The sequence below is a fragment of the Patella vulgata genome, chromosome 4 (assembly GCF_932274485.2).
Source record: "Patella vulgata chromosome 4, xgPatVulg1.2, whole genome shotgun sequence".
Classification (NCBI taxonomy): domain Eukaryota; kingdom Metazoa; phylum Mollusca; class Gastropoda; family Patellidae; genus Patella; species Patella vulgata.
The window spans coordinates 3,215,282-3,221,281 of record NC_065882.2 but is presented as its reverse complement, the minus strand read 5'-3'; positions in this window follow the sequence as shown (position 1 = coordinate 3,221,281).

Sequence of the window (6,000 nt, the reverse complement as noted above, 5' to 3'; positions counted from 1 at the left end):
CTAACGCAGGGATTAACACGGAACCTCCGGGTTAGCGAGCCAACGTCTTACCCACAAAGCCACCGTGGCTCATTTGTTTTTAAAGCAGGTGTTGTCTAACTCATATAGGATAAATGAATAACTCTTAACTTGCTTCTGATAGTTTATGACGCACGCGCAACACAAATTACATAAAACAGTTTTAAACGCATGGATAGTAGAACTCAAATATATATCTAGTAGATTTAAATGCATAACTTTGTATAGCTTACTTAGCCGTGTACGCATGGGTCATATAGAATATAGATTTTAACGCGCATGGGACATACCTTACTTAGTTTTAAACGCATGGATGGTAGAACCAATTCATATATGCATATATGTTAAAGCACATGACATAACTTACTTAGTTTTAAACGCATGAGTGGTAGAACCCATAATAGATTTTAACGCATAACTTTGCATAACTTACTAATTAGTTTAAACGCATTGGTAGTAAAACCCACATAGCATATCTTTTAACGAATAACTTTGCATAATTTACTTAGTTTTAAACGCACGTGGCATAACTTGCTTAGTTTTGAACGCATGGGTGGTAGAACCCATATAGAATAGATTTTATCGCACGTGTGAAATAAGGTACTTGGATTTAAACGCATGGGTCGCAGAACTCAAATATAAATTATCGCACGTGTGAAATAAGGTACTTGGTTTAAACGCATGGATCTTAGAACTTGAATATAGAATAGATTTTAACGCACGTGTGGCATAACTGTCGGTAGTTTGAATCATAGAGCTTTGACAATCACAATAAAGGTATATCTGCTACAAATCTCATATCGTAAGATTCACACATTTTACAAATATAACCCCCAACAATCTCGACATTATTACAAGTCTGCGATTAATTATGAAATAAGAATAGTGGATGGTACTAGGTCATATGTAAACATTTAATACGTGTAGGAATCTTTAGCAGGTGGTTTATTTTCTACGACACTGTTTGATCCTGCGGAAACAACTACCAGGTGAAAACTGTCTGAGGTATCAGCTGAAGAACAAGTTTGTAATTAACCTTTCTAAAGGTGTTTGAACCTACCTTTAATCTCCCATTGAGAATAAATCGCGCTATATCAACATTTAAACATTGTGAAATTTTCTGAGGAAGCGTTCAGAATGATTCGCTCCCGGTGTTGGCCGGGAGTTTCCGGCGTGGTTTCCCCTTGTCATTGGTGTAGGACGGAGGGTCTGATAAGGACTGTTGTCTAGTTGTTCGGATTGCACAAAAAAAGAGGTCCCGTGCACATATTGGCGTCCCGTGAAAGACCCTTTGACCGTTGGAATTGATATAATAGTAGGTCGTAGTGCCGCTGTCAAAATTTCCCTTATACACGGGACCTCGGTTTTGCGTCTCATCCGAATAACTAGACAGCTGTCCGTCCTGCACCACTGACAAGAAGAAACTACGCCGGATAATCCCGACGAACTTTCTCGGCCAATGCAGGGATCGAACTCCCGACCTCCAGGCTACCGAGCCAGCGTCTTACCAACTTAGCCACCGTGGCTCCTCGGGGTTCTGGAAAAGAAACCTGACAAGGTTTACTCACAAGAAGATGGTTGCTACTGTTATAGTGTATCTTTGTATATATTTTATTACTATTTAAGTTTAGTCAAAATAGCAATTAACCAATGTCCGAATTGATATCTCGCTAATCTTTGAAGTCTTTTAAGTGTATATTACGTAATTATAAATAACACGCGTTCTTGCTATGTCCATATTTTCTTCTGTATTTAAACATCTGTTTCCTATGTACAATTTAACATTTCTGATCAAATATTATTATATAATTATTTTAATCTTAAGCTTGTATATATGTTCTATATTCTACTGTAACTTTAGTCTGGTGACCGACTCGCCCTAGCGATACCTATCTCGTTATTGTGACCGTTAGCCAGTTTTGGGCACTCGTTTATTAAAAGTACAATTTTAAATATTTATTCCGAGTTATCGTCGTTAGTGTTGGAATAAGCTAGAACAACAGCACTTCGGTACTGCTATAAATCGTTTATAAGTTGAATGAAATGAAATGAAACGGGGTTTAACGTCCTACTGTTCTGCTCCTAACCTGGGCTGATGAAGACGGGCATACGCCATACAGTGTGCTATGAGGGAAATGTTGCCCGGCTAGCGGCGCTACGACCTACTCTTATATCGAATTCCAACTGCCAAGGGATCTTTTACGTGCACGCCAATGTGTACACGGGACCTCCGTCCTGCATCACTGACAAGGGGGAACCACGCCGGAAAATCTTAATGAACTTTCTCGGCTAATGCAGGGATCGAATACCCGACCTCCAGGCTAGCGAGCCAGCCCCTTACTCACCGTGGCTCCCGTTTATAAGTTGAATAAGAGTAAAGACGTGAATGATTGATATATAAAATACGTTGTTTATTGTTTAACATATAATATAAATATAGGAAATGGTCTGTTCACACGTCATATGTTCAACTAGATTAATCAACATAGTCAGCGTTAAAGAGACATTGGCACTTCAGTAACTAACAATAGTTTATTTTAAAGTTGTGTGGTATAACAATATGAAAAAGAATTAGTGCGTGTACAGTTGATAGGTGTAATTGGAATGCCGTCTGGACAGGGGTATGACATATTTCCGTCTTAGCTAGCCCAGAAAAGTAAGACGTCAAACCTCCATTTTTCACTTTAAAGGGGCGCCATTACTTTCACCAACCGTATTCCTTGTATAAACAAACAAAATATAAAAATTTGATGGGATTGTTTTTAATGGGTCAAAGAGTGGGCGGGGATGGGGCGTGGTTGATGAGTAAGGTTTTGGGTGAGAAAGGGCCTTAGGATTATTCTGGTTTCCCCTTGTATGGACCTTAAAACGTCTAGTGGGCTGGATGGGATGAAAAACTGAGACCCGTGTAGAGAGAGAGAAATAGGGTGTAAAGTCCACTCGACACAAACTAGGTCATTTCGGGACTGGCATATGCTTCAATTTTATTTCAATAATTCGCTTGCGCGTAGGGGTCTTTAGCCGTGGGAGGAAACCGGGGGACCCGGAAAAAACCCATGAGGTTGGACAGGCAATCCTACTCATTGTCACGTACAAGCAGAGAATCGAAACCACGCCAGTTGACTCAATGCCAGACCTAGTGAATAGGTATAATTAATGGCGTACATGTAAGTGAATAGAAAATTATAGTTAAACAATTGACAGCGAGGCAGAATGGAAGGGGTTGATTGTTTTTTTTATAATCCTATACAATTATATCGTTCTCTGAAAGGAGCCGATGCGGTTCAGTGAGGTTCCGTGTTCGATTCCGGTGTTGGCCGAGAAAGTTCGTGGCAATTTTCCGGGTTGGTTCCCGTGTACAAATGTGGGTGCACATAAAAGATCCCTTGGCAGTTGGAATGCGATATAAAAGTAGGTCAAGCGCCACTGTCCGGGCAAAATTTGCCACATATAGCACACTGTATGGCGTTTATGTCCGTCTTCAATATCTCAGTCGGAGCAGAACAGTAGGACGTTAAACCCCGTTTCATTTCATTTAAATTTATTTTATAATGCTATACATTATCGAGTTCTCTAGCCAAGTCGGAGCCGAACAGTAGGACGTTAAACCCCATTTCATTTTATAATCCGTTATCGTTATCTAAAAGGAACACGCTTCTACTCGCCTTCCCCGAGACCGATGACCTAACTGTGGCGTGAGTAAATTCCTGACGATTCCAACTTATTTCCTATTGAGAAAGAAAGGTCAAGGTTGTAAATGATGGACCAAAGCCACCTGTGTAAGCTATCCAATTCTAACATGGCCTTTACAAGTATAACGTCATATTTATGCAATGATTGTGGTTGATTTATCTGGTTCATCGCGTCTTATGTAAAACGGACAATTTTGGACGGAAATGTTCATCGGTCTGCCATTGAGCCAAGTATTGTGGTTCCGAGTGTGTTATGGATTCTTCTAATGTTGGATGTCAGGCGGTTGAAAAGTACATATCAATGCCATCGTTCTGCCACGTATGACCCAAATAACTTTTTTTGTAGAGGGACCTCGGTTTTTCGTCCCATCCGAACGACTAGACAGCTGTTCTTACCCATTTAGCCGCCGTGGTGGCTCCCATGGCTTATACAAGGTATGCGGGTCCGTTCTATTGCCGAATAATATGCCAAATTCACGTTGCGGCAAGGATGTTTGCTGGTAACTAATTATTGTTTGAAATACTACAACAGCTGAAGCCTCTACGGATCATTTTAAATGGAAGATTGTGAAACTATTTGAATATCATAATACTTATGTTTATAAATCCCTCTTGTATGTAACTTCATCCCCTGTAGCTTCATCACTTCATCCCCTGTATATTCAACAACAGAATACTGTTTTAATTATGCATGTTTCAAAACACGAATTCTTTATTTACAATATCTGGCAAAGCACTTAACAACTGGGTATTATATGTTCCGTCTATGGAGCCATAACACGCAGACATGCATTTCTAAGGCCTGTACACACCATTTTTATTCTTACAGTAATGTAATATATAATTAAACCTGCATTATTCCACACTGATCCTCAGTGAATATTTGCTTGGCCGCGACAATCACTGATAAGGATGACATTGATGCGGCTTAATGAACTAGAAATATTAACTTTTTTCCTGCGACAAATTAAATTCTAAAACATTTTTTGTATATATTGGAAAAATAAATAAAGGCGTTTGACGTATTTGTAGTTAAAAATTATTTCCGATTTAGTGTAAATGGGTATTAAAATGACTAAAATGCAGCATTCTCTCCGAATCAGTTATGTCTTATGTAAACAATGCACGCGCCATTCAGCCAATGATTCACACCGCGTGCTGTGACAGCACGTGTTAAGGCAGTCATCTATGACAGAGATATTATACGAGACTCGTAATTCTCTGTGAAACAGATTGGCATTATTCAAGTCAGCAATTCATGGCGAATAAGATATAAGTTAAGTTATGGCCCCCTCGCCGCGACTCGAGACCTAATTCTCTGTGAAACAGATTGGCATTATTCAAGTCAGCAATTCATGGCGAATAAGATATAAGTTAAGTTATGGCCCCCTCGCCGCGACTCGAGACCTAAGCTCTTTCAAGTCGCGACTGCCGAGTCCGAGTCTAAACTCGAGTCGCAATGACGCGACTTCAGTCGGACTCGAGTTCTAGTCGCGGTACTCGAGCTAACACCATTGCCCTTTGATCCAGAAAATACAACTTTAAGCCCCATTTTATTTTATCTTAACAGTGCGTACAGCCCTAAGACTTCTATTCCACAATTTCACATACAACATCTGTTTAAATCCTATATATTCGAGTCTCGACTCAAATAAATATATCAAGTCGTGTCGCCAGTCGGGTCATTTGGTCATTGACTCAATACTTTAAGCCCCATTTCGCTTGTATCTTATAACAGTGTGTACAGCCCTAAGACTTGTATTTCACAGCTTCACATGCAGCATCTGTTTAAAGCCAGTATATTTTGATTAACTTGATAAAAGAACACGCGTGTGAAGTGACGACATGTAAAAGTAGAAACTAATGTATTTTATATCTTTCACTTGTGATAAAAATGAAACAAGAATTGTTGCTTGCTATGATGTTTATAATAGAAAAGTATCCCACACAACATGCAATGGAAATAGCAAAAAGTAAGGGGATGCATTGACCGGATTTTTTCCCCCAAAGTGGAGGCAGACCACCATTAAATTTCACCATCTCGGTACCCACAAATTGTCCTTCGTCTATTTATAGCAATTATCTCCTGTCTCTTTTCCCCCCTTTTGCATACCCATTTTTGTTGATTTTTTTAGTCTAGAATGAACGAATAGGGTTTGTATTAACATTAACTGCCAGGTTTGGTAAATATTCATGATTTAGAGGCGGAAGGATAACAGAGTTATCAGGTTGGTTACGGTGATATGTACGGCAACTAGTTACATGTTTTTAGTATGCTTCTTCAAGGTTG